This window comes from Cryptomeria japonica, chromosome 3, assembly GCF_030272615.1.
Source record: "Cryptomeria japonica chromosome 3, Sugi_1.0, whole genome shotgun sequence".
NCBI lineage: Eukaryota > Viridiplantae > Streptophyta > Pinopsida > Cupressales > Cupressaceae > Cryptomeria > Cryptomeria japonica.
Window position 1 is genome coordinate 432517248 of NC_081407.1, and position 14066 is coordinate 432531313.

Sequence of the window (14066 nt, forward strand, 5' to 3'; positions counted from 1 at the left end):
TCATTCTCCTGATCTCTAGCCAAGGTAGGAGGATTAGGTTGACTTTGTGTAGGACCAACATAGCCATTCTTTGTAACATCCCATATGTCTCTACCATTTCAATCTATATGTGTCTCCATTCTAATCTTCCATATACCATACTTAGTTTCATCAAGCTTCGGACTGTCCTTTAGAAAATAGTTAGTTGCCATAGAATCTCCTAAAGTTGTTAAACTTCTACAAAAAGTGGACTTAGCTCTGATACCAATTGTTAGGACCTGGAGGCAACTGAGAGGGCGGGGGTGAATCAATTGTCTATTAATTTCAACCCAAATATAACTTAATCAAACTTGATGCATAATACCGGTAAACCAAACTTAATGTCGGTTGACAGTTTAACAATTAATAATAGTACCGGTAAAGTTTAATGCATGAAACAGAAAGACAAATAACATCCACAACACATAACATAGATATTTGTATGTGGAAACCATGTAAGGGGAAAAACCACGATGGGAAACCTTACCCACAATCAGATGATACTACTGCAGATAGTATGCATGTAGAAATGGGGTCTGCACATGCAGAAAGACCAGCTGCCCGAAGCTCACTGCTCAATCACAAAATGGGAGTCCCACTGACTACAATTGGATGGTTAAATCTAATGATAATGTACTGCTCAAAATAGAATCTTCATATGCTAGATTCAGTAACGGTTAAACTCAGATTGTCTTCTTCATACCTTCCTTGAATCATCAAATGATGTTTGTGTGTATAGCTCTGCTTATATTCACATATACTGAATATCACAACCTTGTAATACCTTATTACATTCCTATATCAATCTCACAAATGAGATCTTACATATATAAAAAAACCTAAGACCCAAATGTGTAGGTTGGCTCACTGAGAATATTACAATTAAATCAATTACAAATGAATTAATATGCGATGCATTATGTCAGCTCAATGCATTTACAATAATAACCAATCAATAAATCATCTCCATAACATGTTGTGCTGATCTAGAATAGATAACGCTTTCCGGTCCATAGCCTAGACCAATTTGCCGGTAACATCAAATATGAAAACTCGATTAGACCAATAACCAAATCACCAAAACCAAGTGTCCAAACCATGTCTTCGACATAACCAAGTAATCTCTAGATGATAACATATCATCCTCTGTGCCGGTGAACAATATAACTTGTTGGTGAACCAAATACCGATGACTGTGCATAAGTCACTTAACATGTTGGTGAACATAACCAAAGATCTCCAGTGCTGATAAGTGTTGACAAGTGTTGGCATCAATGACAAAACCAATGCAACACATCCATAATACCAACATTGCCAACACCCTTGTGTGTGTTTGGTTGATTTTAAATTGGTAGGTAAATAATATATTTCTCGAAACTATGAAAGATAGGTAAAATATATTGTTCTTTGGAATTTTTTGATTGGTCGGTTAAGCACTATAGTTGTGAGTTTAATTTTAATTTAAATTACATTCTGTAAATGTTCTCGGGTTAATCATCGAGTAGATTTCTGGAATCGGTTTTCGATTTGGATTTGGATTGAAGATTGGATTAAAGATTTGGATTGCTTGTGGATTGTTCTTCTTCATATTTTCAACCCTTTTGGATTGCAATTGCAGGTTGGTTTATCCTACATTTGAATTTTGATTTCCAAAAATGCAGTGTATTCTTCATGACTGAGAAAATGCTTGTCGGATTTTATTTGAATTCGTTTTGGGAAATTGGATTTGGGAATTGAGGAATTGATTGATTTTGAAAAGGAATTTAGGAAAAGGAATTTGCAAATTTGTTAAGCTTGCTAGAAATGTGTTCTCTGTATTCCCTGAATGTATGCAATTTCATTTCCTTGAGCTTTTGAGTTGTCGTTGGCTTATGAAGTTATCCTTGAGTTGCATTCTTGAATCTCCTTAGCTCTAGAGTCAGAATTGGTGATCTTTGTCTCCTTGTTGTTGTCAGGAGTTCTCATAACTCACTGTGACTGCACATTTTGAAGTATAGACCCTTCTAAGGGGATGTAAAGTTTGTAATTGTATCTTGTGAGCCTTACAATGGTGTATTTATGTTGATTGCAGTGATATCCTATCTCTGCCTTTTGGTTATGCCTTTTGGGTGTCAGTTTAGGCACTATGGGAGAAGGTTCTTTATGCAATTTCTTTACCTAAGTCTAAAAACTTGTAATTTTGTATTCCCTCTCTTATTTTTGAAGTATCCAGACCTACTAAGTTGGTTTTGAGGGCTGTTTTTTACCCCTTTGCAAATCTGGGCAAGTGTCTGAACCATATGAGCTCTGTTTGCATGATTTTTGGCCTCTTTCCCCAAAATGCTAGAGGAACTACTAGGAGCACTACCATATGGACCAAGGGTGCTACCATATGACCCAGGAATTCCATTATGCATCCCAATGGTGTTGGGGAATGTGCCAAGAGATTTGAAGTCCTGCAACTGAGAAATTGAGTAAAACACCCAAAATTATTCCAAATGCACCCAAAACAGTACCATATGGTCCAAAAATGCTATAGAATGGTCCGAAAATGCTATGGTATATACCAAAAATGCTTCCTTACATACTAGGGGAACTAATCTACAAACTAGAAGTGTTGGACTATTTTGAAGGTCCTAAAAAGTCAGTTTTGAGCCCTGTTTGATGTCTTTTTGGGTTTATGATTGTTGGCATAATGGATGAATTGATTATGTGTTGCATTGATGTTTTGTCATTGATGTCAACACTAGCTGTTATAGTTGGTTAGAGACAACAAATTTTTGGTTACTGGTAGAAGATCTAGTGTTATCGCCAGAAGAGACTATCTGTTCGACACTTTCAACATGTTTGGATCAGTGACGTATATTTGATTTTACGTGTTATATGCTCCATGAGCATGTTTTGGTCAGTTGGTATTGGCTTGGTAATCAGATGTTATCATACACTCTAATAAACCCTTACCGACACTAGTTTAAGGCTTTACCAGTAGAGCTTTCATTAAGGAATCGTGACAGGATGCATAGGTGGTGTTGGTGCATCTTCTTCATGGATTTTAGGATGCTGAAGATGTTCTTTGATTGTGCTTCAACTACTTGAAGACATTTCTTTGGCATGATGGACCCAGAATCGGTCCAGTACCTATCTAGGTTATGGGTCGATATCATGCTAACGTGTATTATACACATTACCGGGATGTTTTGAGAGGATTTATGGATCTGTTATTGTTGTTTTGGTCTTAAGCAGACATGGAATATCATTGTAATATCAAATTATGTAATTATCTTATTGTAATATCTTTTAGGTGGCCGACCTAATCAGTTTAGGCCTTAGGGTTTGTATAAATAAGAGGTAGAAACTCTTTGTAAAGTATCATGGTCATTGGAAAGGTCATGGTCAAGGAATGTAATGTGCGAATATTAAAATATCATTCAGGTAGAGGAGTTGATTGATCATTGGTGATCAAATTGGATTCAGAGGAGGATTTAGTCCTCTGACATTGAGCTTAACCGAGACTGTAATCAGGCATGGTAGATGATATTTCTAGCAGTTCACTCCATTGGATTGTTGTCCATTTATCTTGAGATGGTTGTAGCCTCTCCGTAGTTAGTGAGACTCTTTTGTAATGAGCAATATGCTCTAGACAGTATGCCTTCCTGCAAGTGCAGGCCCCTCATTGTAACACATACTTTCTGTAGAAGTATCATCTGACTGTGGGTAGGCTTCCCACTATGGTTTTTCCCTTTCTGGGTTTTCCATGTACAAATCATGGTGTTCTGTGGTATGCTTTCTTTGCATTGATTATCTGGTTAATTGTTAAGTTGTATTGTTTACCGATACTTGATTTGTTTAAGGTTGTATTGTGGATTAAAAGTTATAATCTGTTAACACCTGATTCACCCCCCCACCGCCTCTCAGTTGTTCATTGGTTATACTAACAGTGATTTCTCTAGAGGCATCTACAGATTTTGATGAACTTATCAGAGTTGTCTTTGATGAATTTTCATCATTCTTGATGTTTCTTGTGCTCCGGTAAGAGGATTCATGCCTTACCATTGAGGTGTTTCATATGCGATGTGTTGCTCCGGCGAGAGGGAGAATACCTCGTTGTTGAGGGATTGATTATACGACTCCAGTGGGATGTGCTATGTTTCATTGTAGAGGATTTGATATGGATTTGGTTTTGTTTATGGTGAAAATGGATACAACAACGATGAAAGGCTAAATGAATTCAACCACAAAACCCTAGCCTAACAACAACAAAGATCCACCATAACATATGAAGATTACCTAAGACAATGCAAATCAAATGAAATCACAAAGATTATACCATCACATGTCCAATAGGGTTTTGATCTCCATTCTTCCTATCTCCATTGATCTTGCTTGATATATTTGCTCTCAGATTTTATATGTGCACAAGAGCTCAACAAAGAATGGAAATGTGGTTGCAAGTAGGCTTGATTGCATATGCAAGTTCGAAAGCGTAGTTGGGGCTGAATGCATAGTGAGTGTAATCAATTGATTAGGATGCATAGATTGATTAGAATGATTGATTAGGGTTGATAATGAAGGAAGCATCTCCTTATATAGAAGACACTATAAGAGATGGAGGGATAAGATTGAGAGGTGTAAAAGATAATTGGTCGGCTATGATTAGAGGGTAGGTAAAAGAAATAATAAAATAATGAAAGGGGTAGGTAGTGTAAGAATTAAGAGATGAATGACATGTGTCATGGGTAGAAAAGGTTAATGAATTAATTAAATAAATAAAGATTCATTTAATTAATAGAAGAAGTGGGATCAATTAAATAAATAAGATATTTATTTAATTTAGGAAAAGGATAATTTAAATAAATAAAGGTATTTATTTAAATGAGAAATAAGGCTAGAAGAGGATAAATGAATTAATTAAATAAATAAATAATTATTTAATTAATAGAAGAATTAGGATAAAGTAATTAAATAAATAAAATATTTATTTAATTAGACATGACAATTTTAGGTGTCTACATTTTGCCCCTCTTTGAGACAATGCAGCTTGTTGCATTGTTTCAAAGAAGATAATATGAATTGATACAAAGTTGCCCCAATATGGGAATGATATGCCCCCTCGAGAGATTGAATGAACATGTGTGAAAAGATCGCAGGCAATCTCTCGATAAGAAAGAAAGGCTAGAATGGACTGGCCGGATAGGATAGAGTGACAGAGTCACAGGATAAAGAAGACTCACTCGGGAAACGAGGGTTAAGGCTAGGGTAGTCTATAAGATAGATCACGAGGGGAAAACATCCTCATTGTCATCCACACATCCAAAAGATCAGAGTGTAGAGAGGGAATAGAGCAGCAGCAGTCAATAGCAATGGCATTGGTGCACAGATTTGATTGCGTTTGCCGATTTCAGAGGCCAGTAGATGCAAGAGAGTCGATGAGTACCGCAAAACTTCTTTGTACTTTGTTGTAATAAGTGTTGTCATAAATGCATGTTAGATAGCGCATTTAATGAATTTTAGATATGTCAAGTGAGGTCAAAAAATGCTAAGGCGTGTCTGTGTAATATGTAAGTGCGTTTATGTAATGAAAGCGCGTGTATGTCTTCAAGGCCAAATCGGCAGTTCTGTGATGAACATACACTGTCGATTGGATAAGTTGCTGAGAGGATACACTCAAGAAGATCCTCTAGAGAAGAATAGAATAGATCAAGGCACTTTGTGATGAATAGGGAGTACCAAGACAAAGTACTTTGTGATGAACAGGGAGTACTAATATATGAGCAGCACTTTGTGATGAACAGTGAGTGCAAAAGTGAGCAGCACTTTGTGATGAACAGGGAGTGCAAACATGTAGTACTTTGTGATGAACAGTGAGTGTCACTAGGATAAATAGCGCTATATGATAAATATAAGCACTAGGATAAAGAGCAGCATTTTGTGATGAACAGGGAATGCCACTATGACTGACATGATTGATTTGCTTGACTGCAGGAGGATCTACCTATGCTGGAGTCACGGGAGAGGTTCCCTTCGACTCAAAGTTTGTGAGCAGAGATGACATTCGAGGATCGATCTGTCATTGAGGTTATGGGTCTAAGATTCATTCTGTATGTGCATGAGTTTCGGGCAAACATGGGGTTGCTGACTGCGCTGGCTGAGAGATGGCACTCAGAGACTTGTACTTTCTATTTGTCGATGGATGAGATGACAGTCACCTTAGAGGATGTATACATGATACTGATGATACCGATCGATGGGGAGTTAGTACCCTACGATTGAGACGGAGACATGGATGCACTAAGATGAGTGTTTCAGGATCCAGGACTGGAGATGAGGGTTGGACACATGGCTTGAGATACCATGACATAGATAGGATTAGCACTACCAGCAATGTTGGCAGAAGTGATCAATGGGTTCCTCTGTCCAGATAGGGCAACACGAGGATTGGCTATGTAGCCATATGTATTTTGACATCATTGTATCATGACACTTGTGATTTTGAGATATATATGAGATGATTCATCCTTGTGGCAACTATATGCATGTGTACCTATGTGATGAGATCTTTCATGATGTATGTTTCTATGTGATGTTAATGATATGGATGCAAATATGTACATGATGGAATGCAATATTTTTTATTTTTTATGTTTTAATGTTATGCAAATGCAAATGTGAATGTACGAAATGCAAATGTGAATGTATGAAATGCAAATGAATATGATAATGCAAATAACTATTTACATGATAAAAATGTAAAATGTGTTAATATGTGTTGTGTGCAGGATGTGATGCAATTGTGATATTTATATGTATGTATGAAATGCTTAATATGTGGTAATGCGGGTGCAAACTACATGAAATCCAAACATTTTTGGTGTGTCATTATACTCAGTCGTGTGATAGCAGGTTACACGGACTCAAGAAGGACTATGGAAGTCAATCAAGAAAGGGGTATGGAAGATAGAAGATATGAAAGTGAAAGAGCTTCTTGTGTGTTATCATCATTGAGCTTTATTATGGCAAAATAGGTTATGACAATCGAGGCATATGTTCGACCCAGAAAGTCATTGTACTCGTTTGCATGGAGATAATATAGTCACAAACAAGGAATGCCCCAGTTCATACTAGACTCTCAGTGTCCTCATATCCTTGGACAAGTCATAGCATTACTAAGAGACAATCCACAGATAGCAAAAGAAAAATAGGTGACGATACCCCATCCTCGCTTTTCTAGTCAAAGACATCCTGGAGATAGAATCTCTAGTCAGAGACATCCTGGAAAAGCTAAAAGACATGTCACCAAAAGATAAAATCAAAAGAAAACCAAGACTCGACACCAACATCCACTGTAGTCCTCAAGTTTAGTGTCTCTTGTCACTTGTATAAGTCTTATTTGATTGTGGTCACAATGTTTACTTTCACAAACGGATAGATAGCACTGAACCATAATGTTGTCTAAGTCTGTTGAAATATTTGATTTGTTGAAGCCCATTGTTGTTGTTGTGTCTCATCTGAAACTGACTGAATCCATGAAACTGATACTTTATTGCGGAGAAGACAAAACTTTATTGTGGATTGGCGATGCAGATGCTGCTTTATTGTGGATTGTGCGCGGATAGACTGAAGAAAACTGGAAGAAACTGTAATCCTCGAAACATGTGATGCTCTCAGTTTCACACCCATCACTAGACATAGGATTTGCCTTAGCCACAGATAGGAGTTGATTTATTATGGATTGAAATGAGCGAAAAGGAATGTTTATTATGAATGGCTAACCAATCTTAGGTAGATCAATAACAAGCCATGATGGGAATGGGTAAGTTTATTGTGGATGAATAGGTTGTGAGTGTGTGCAAAGTGAAGGATGAAATGGAATCCTGAAGGAGGGAGGAGCAATGTCTCTACACATGGTGCTGGTGACCCAGTTTTCACCATGGTCCTTGCCTAGGGCGCCACCGAAGTGGTTTTCACTGTTGGATGAAATGCTTTTTCTTTACTTTTTTTATTTTTCAATTTTTTTATTTTTTTTTGTGATTTTTTATTTTTTTTTGTTGTCACTAGGCGCCTGTTTGCCAGGTTTTCACCAAGTAATGATTTTTATGTTTTATGATTTTTTTTGTATTTTTTTTTTTTTTTTGTATTTTGAATTTTTTTTTTTTTTTGTATTTTGAATTGGGATACTCTGAAGAGCTATGTGTGAAACTTGTGAAGGTGCATGTTGTTGATAGGATCCTCCAAAGGTTCACCCTCTGTGGTTGAGAGCTGATATGCACCAGATCCATATGTTGTTGTGATGATGTAAGGACCAAGCCCGTTTGGTTTGAACTTGCCCTTCTTCTGTCTGTCTTGTTGATTTTTAGGATTTTCTCTGAGAACTAAGTCACCCACCTCGAATGTATGAGGCTTAACCTTGTGATTGTAACTGCATTGTTCCTTGACTGAATGATATGTAGCTCGAGTGACTGTCTTCCTTGATGAAGGAACTAAGACAGAATTACTAGTGTGTGGACTACATAGGCCCATATGTGTGTCACCTGAAGAAGTTTGGGCATCTCTGATAACAAAGTCCTTCAAGGAAGCTCCATTAAAGGTCCATGATGTATCACCAAAAGGGGATGGATGTGTGGAACAATCAAATGAGTGATGAAGGCTTATAATTGTGAAAAGAACTGAAAGTAGGATAGCATGATGGAGACTTAGGATCAACAATTGTGCTTTTTGACTTAAAATTTTAGAACTTTTGCCCCCAGTTATTTTGGTATTAGGGGAGATCATCTCTTGCTCTTTTTCTTTCATAGGATTTTTATGCTTGATTTTGATTTTTGTAGAGTCCAATAGCTTTTGATTTTGATTTGGATTGAAGGACTTTTCTCTATTTTTGACTTTTAGATTTTTCTTTTGAAAGCTTTATTTTTTATCCTTAATTAGTAAGGGCTTTTGTGATTCTTGTTGATCCAAGTCTAGGAGAGGAGTAGAAATGGAATGAGTGGATGAAACGGTAAAGCTATGTGAGTTCTCAAGAGGGCTAGTGATACGCTCAATAGATTCTTTGTTGGAACCACCCTTAGGACTATTAATATCAAGAGATGCTTGCACCCCTAGAGGAGATTTGCATTCAGACTTAGTAGCCACAACACTAGGTGGTTCACACCCAATTCCTTGGCATTGCAAATTATTTGTAGATTGTTCCTGTCGACTGAATGTCTTAGGAGATAGTGGGAGTTGGTCAACATGGAAGATATACTCACCACATCCCATGTCTTTAAACTTGAACTTTTCTTTGATCTCTGCTTGTTTTGATGTAGAATCTTTCAAGGATTTTGGATCCACATATGCTGAAGATGGAACAACTTCTTGATTGACTAGGATTGTTATTTCTGATCTAGGGCGCAAATTGTTGCAATATATGAATGGATTTGGATCACCTTTTATGGTCACTTCAACTCCATTATGTGGGAACTTGATACATCGATGATATGTAGATGGTGCTGCGCTCATTTCATGAATCCATGGGCATCCCAAGAGTATGTTGTATGGGAGATCTAGATCAAGGACCTGAAAAAACACATCCTTTGTAATGGGCCCAACTTTGAGGGGCAAGGTGACTGTGCCTTTAGATGAATGCTCTTCATAATCATATGCTTTGATGGTAATTTTGTTTGTAGAATTCACAGCTTTATCAGAATATCTCAATTGTTTAATTGTGCTCAATGTACAAATGTTTAGACCAGCTCCTCCATCTATCATGACTCGTTTTATTTGGTGTTTGTGTATGAAGGCTTCAATGTGTAAAGGTGCATTATGTGGCTGACTTACAGAGGTGTCATCGGCTTCTGTGAATGTAAGGAAGTGTGGAATGGAAAGTAATCCCACCATGGCTTGAAATTGGTCCACATTCAAATCAATAGGGACAGGAGTGTCTCTCAAGATTTTATCAAGAATGGCTTTATGTGCAGGGGATATGCGTAAGAGCTCAAGGATTGAGATAAGCGCGGGTGTCTTCCCTAACTATTCTACAAGGTCATACTCAGGTTTGGTTGCTGAGGAAGCGGTGTTTTTAGCTGGAGCACCTTGCAAAGTGAATTTACCGCGACGAGTTGTAACATGACATTCAGAGGTAGGTTCGGAAGAAGATCCAATTCCTTTCAGAACAATCTTGGGTCTCTGGGTAGAATTCTCAGGGGTTTTATCCTTGATGATAATAGTAGAGACATAATTATCCATTGAAATGTGATTGATAATTGAATCATAGTTATAGGATGCTCTTGTATTGTTGGTTTGGTCATCTGTGGCTTTAGTTTTTCCTTTGTCATGTTTTGGGAATGGTTCCTTAAACATCTCATGTTCTTGATTGGATGAGTTTCCTTCAATCTCAATGTCACCTCTATCAATGAGATGTTGTATGATGTTCTTCAGTCGATGACAATTTCCTGTTTTATGACCCTTGCTCTTGTGAAATTCGCAATGCTCATCATCATTCCACCAATTTGGTTTGACCTTTGGTTCATATGGAGGAAAATCTGGAACTGTGACTACTTTGTTTGCCACTAACTTTTTGAAAACAGACTCAAGTGGTTCTCCTAATGGAGTGTACTTCCTTCGTGATCTGGAAGTTGTTTGAGTATTCACTTGATTGTTTGTAGAGTTTGATCTCGAAAAAATGATTTTGGGTCGCACTGTATTGGCATCAACAACACCATCATTGACTGTGTTCTTGTTTTTGTTCCAAAATCTTGGTTTATCTTTCCCTTTAAAGTCATCTTTGTTTTCCTTGAATATCTTGATGACTCTTTGCTCAATTAGGACCTTTTCTGTCGCTGAGCCTTTTTCAATGACGTCCTTAAAAGTGGACAAACAAGATTTTCTTAGGGTCATAACCAATGTCTTTGTTAACATTCTGGGTGAACATTTCTACCATTTATTTTTGTGGAATTTCACAAGAGCATCTGCTAGCTAGATTCCTCCATCTTTGTAAAAATGATGAAAAAGATTCTCCGTCCATTTGCTTGGTGTTGTACAAAGTAGTGACTGATATGCCTGTCTCTATGTTGTATGAGAAATGTTGTATAAATGCCTCAGCTAAGTCACCCCATGACTTGATTCTAGGTGGGAGTTGGGAGAACCATTCCATAGCTTGATCACCTAAGCTTTGTGGGAATAATCTCATCAAATATGTCTCTTCTATTGCTACCTCAATGCGGGCTGTGAAAAACTATCTTATGTGTGCCTTAGGATCCCCTTTGCCTCTATACTTATCAAACTTAGGTGTCACAAAGTATGTAGGAAATGGAGGCATTGGAATGCTCTTGTCAAATGAATAAGGACATATGTCTCTCATTGTGTATGTTGGCTTTGGTGTACTTATGTCCTCCATTTTCTTTTGTAAGTCCCTGATTTGTTGCTCCAAATTATTCTTAGGTGGAGACCGACTTCTTGGACCATACCCCATGCTTGAACCACCGGGTGGAGGAGCATGTTGCATATACGGATGATATTGATCATACACATGTTCATATGGAGGAGGTCTATAATGATGTTGCGTATATGGACCACTTGGTATAGAGTCATGTTGAGGAATGACATATCTGCTTTGTTCATGTATACCATACTTTATAGGAATGCCATGAGTTTGTTCTAGTATGTTGCCCCCAAATTTGACACGGGGTTTCCTTGTGTCCAAATTTTGATCATGCCTTTGGATATCCAATTGCTTTAGTGGTTGATCCTTAGCATTGGTATGTGGCTGAGCATTTTTCTCTGCATAAGACTTCCATAATGGTCTGCGAAGGTGAGTATCATATGCTTGACCATAAGGGACCTCTGGTTTTTGAAACAAAGACGATGGTGATTTAGGCACCATATGTGGTCCTCTATTGCCTCCACTATTAGGCCTCCTTTGATCCATGTTGGAGTGAGGTTGTTGCAAAGGTCAATTTTCCATTATTTGAGACATGTCAAAATCATGACGGATCTTGGTTCCACTTTGTGCCATCACTTGTAGAAAGTATTGTCTATCTCTCCTCATTATTTCCTCAACCAATTGATTGAAATGGGGATTCATAATCGTGTCTTCCACTTCTTCTAAATGTATTGAAATATTGTCCATATTGTCATTGTGTGTATCATTGTTGTTTGTAGTGTCCATGTTCTCAACATTTGGAATGTTTCTATAGGTATCCATGTTAGGTAATATAGTATAATTAGAATTGAAAAAGACATCATACTCATAGGCACTCATGTTTGCGAACTCTTGAGCCTCTTTAGTTTCTCTCCTAGATTTTTGGAAACGGGTTTCAACCATGAACTAGGTCTTGACCAAGATGTGAGACTAGATGAAAATGGAAAGACTATGGAAGACCAAGAGTTGAATGGAATGTAAATGAATCTGAGGTGTACTTGCAATGTCCAAAGTGTAAGACCAAGTATGTATGTAGTAGAGTAGGTGTGACTTCCAAAGAGATGATAGTTTCTCTTGATGAGGTAAGTTGACCTTGACTCTAAGTAAGACCAAATGAGACCCAAAGGTGATAGACCTTGATGAGGTACCACTTAGCAAAATGTTGTTGTATGTAATGTGTTGACAAAGTATAATGAGGACAAGCAAGTGACCTTTTGACTCAAGTTTAGACAAATGTGTATGTAATGTAAGGTGTAAAGCAATGATGGACTTTGTGAGACCCAAAGATAGGTTGAATGCTAGATGAAAACCTGAAGAGATAGCTTAGGAAGCTCAAGAATTCTGAAACTAATTGCTCTTGTTTGTTGAACTGTAAATTTTTCCAATTTGTGAAGTTGTTTTGTTGTGATCAAATCTGAATTTTTGACTATTTTTTCATGACAAGAGGACACCGTGTTGATGAAGACTCAATGTTTGCAAGTGTTTAGACTCACAAATGACTCAAAGAAAAGTGTGTTGTTTGATGTAAAATTGTTTTGCATACACTTGAAGACACAAAAGACACAATGTTTTGTTGTTTGGTCTTGAATGTTTGATAGTTCAAAATAAGACAAGCACAATTCTTATGGTTGGCCAGGACAATAGTTGTTGATCCCACATGGAGTTTCCCCCGAGGCTATGCTATTCAGAGCGGATACTTAGATGCTTGACCTCCACTGGCTCCACCCTCGACACTCACTTCTTGGGGTAGCCAAGCATCAGTCCCCATGGCGAACTTTGTATCTCTACTAAGAACCGTATGTGTGTGGGCCGCTACCAGAGGTCCGACCTCCTGCCCCAACAACTAGAAGGATTTTGGCTAAATTAAAACAAAAAGGTGCTAGTAAGGGCATCCACTTGTGTGGCCATACATGTGGCACTTTCAGCTCTGTAAATACAAAAGGCTCCCAGCCGGTAGGGGTTATGCCCTACAACTGATCAAATAAATTTGATCAAATGGATTTATGGGGAGACAAAGTGTCGGTATGAACTAATTAGCACACGTTATCCATAGTTTTCACCATGAATACAGTTATTTATAGTGGTTTGGAAGAAGATGGCTTTTCTTTTGCTACCACTTGGGTCATTCTCTCCTCACTAGTAGTCCTAATGATCACATGGGGAGACAGGCCCTCTAAAGATGAAACAAAAAGAGCCTATTGCTCAAGACACAAAAGACAATGGTTCAATTTTAGTGCACCAATTGAAGTGTTTGCTAATCTATGAAAACAAGACACATAATGAAAGATCAAAAATTATTGCCAACGTCCTGTAACAAAGATCTATTAGTAGTTTGGATTGTTTGAAATAATCACCCCTTCCTGCAAGCACACAAGTTAGTTAAATTTTAGATCCAAAAGACTTTGTGAAATAGGGGCCTTCAACAATGCATTTTGTTGACCAATTCAAAAATCTGATTCATAATAAAAAAAAACCAGCAGTAAAATTTTAAGAGATTTTCAAAAATGTAAGAAAATCCAAAAAATTTGCTAATTTGCTCCAAAAATTAATTTTTTATGAAAAATCATAAAAAATTCATATAAAATGCAAAATCGTTCCAAAAAATCTGAAATTTTTACTGGAGAGTCCTAATTGTCTTCCAAACCTGTATAAATTTTTTTTTACAACAAATCCAAAC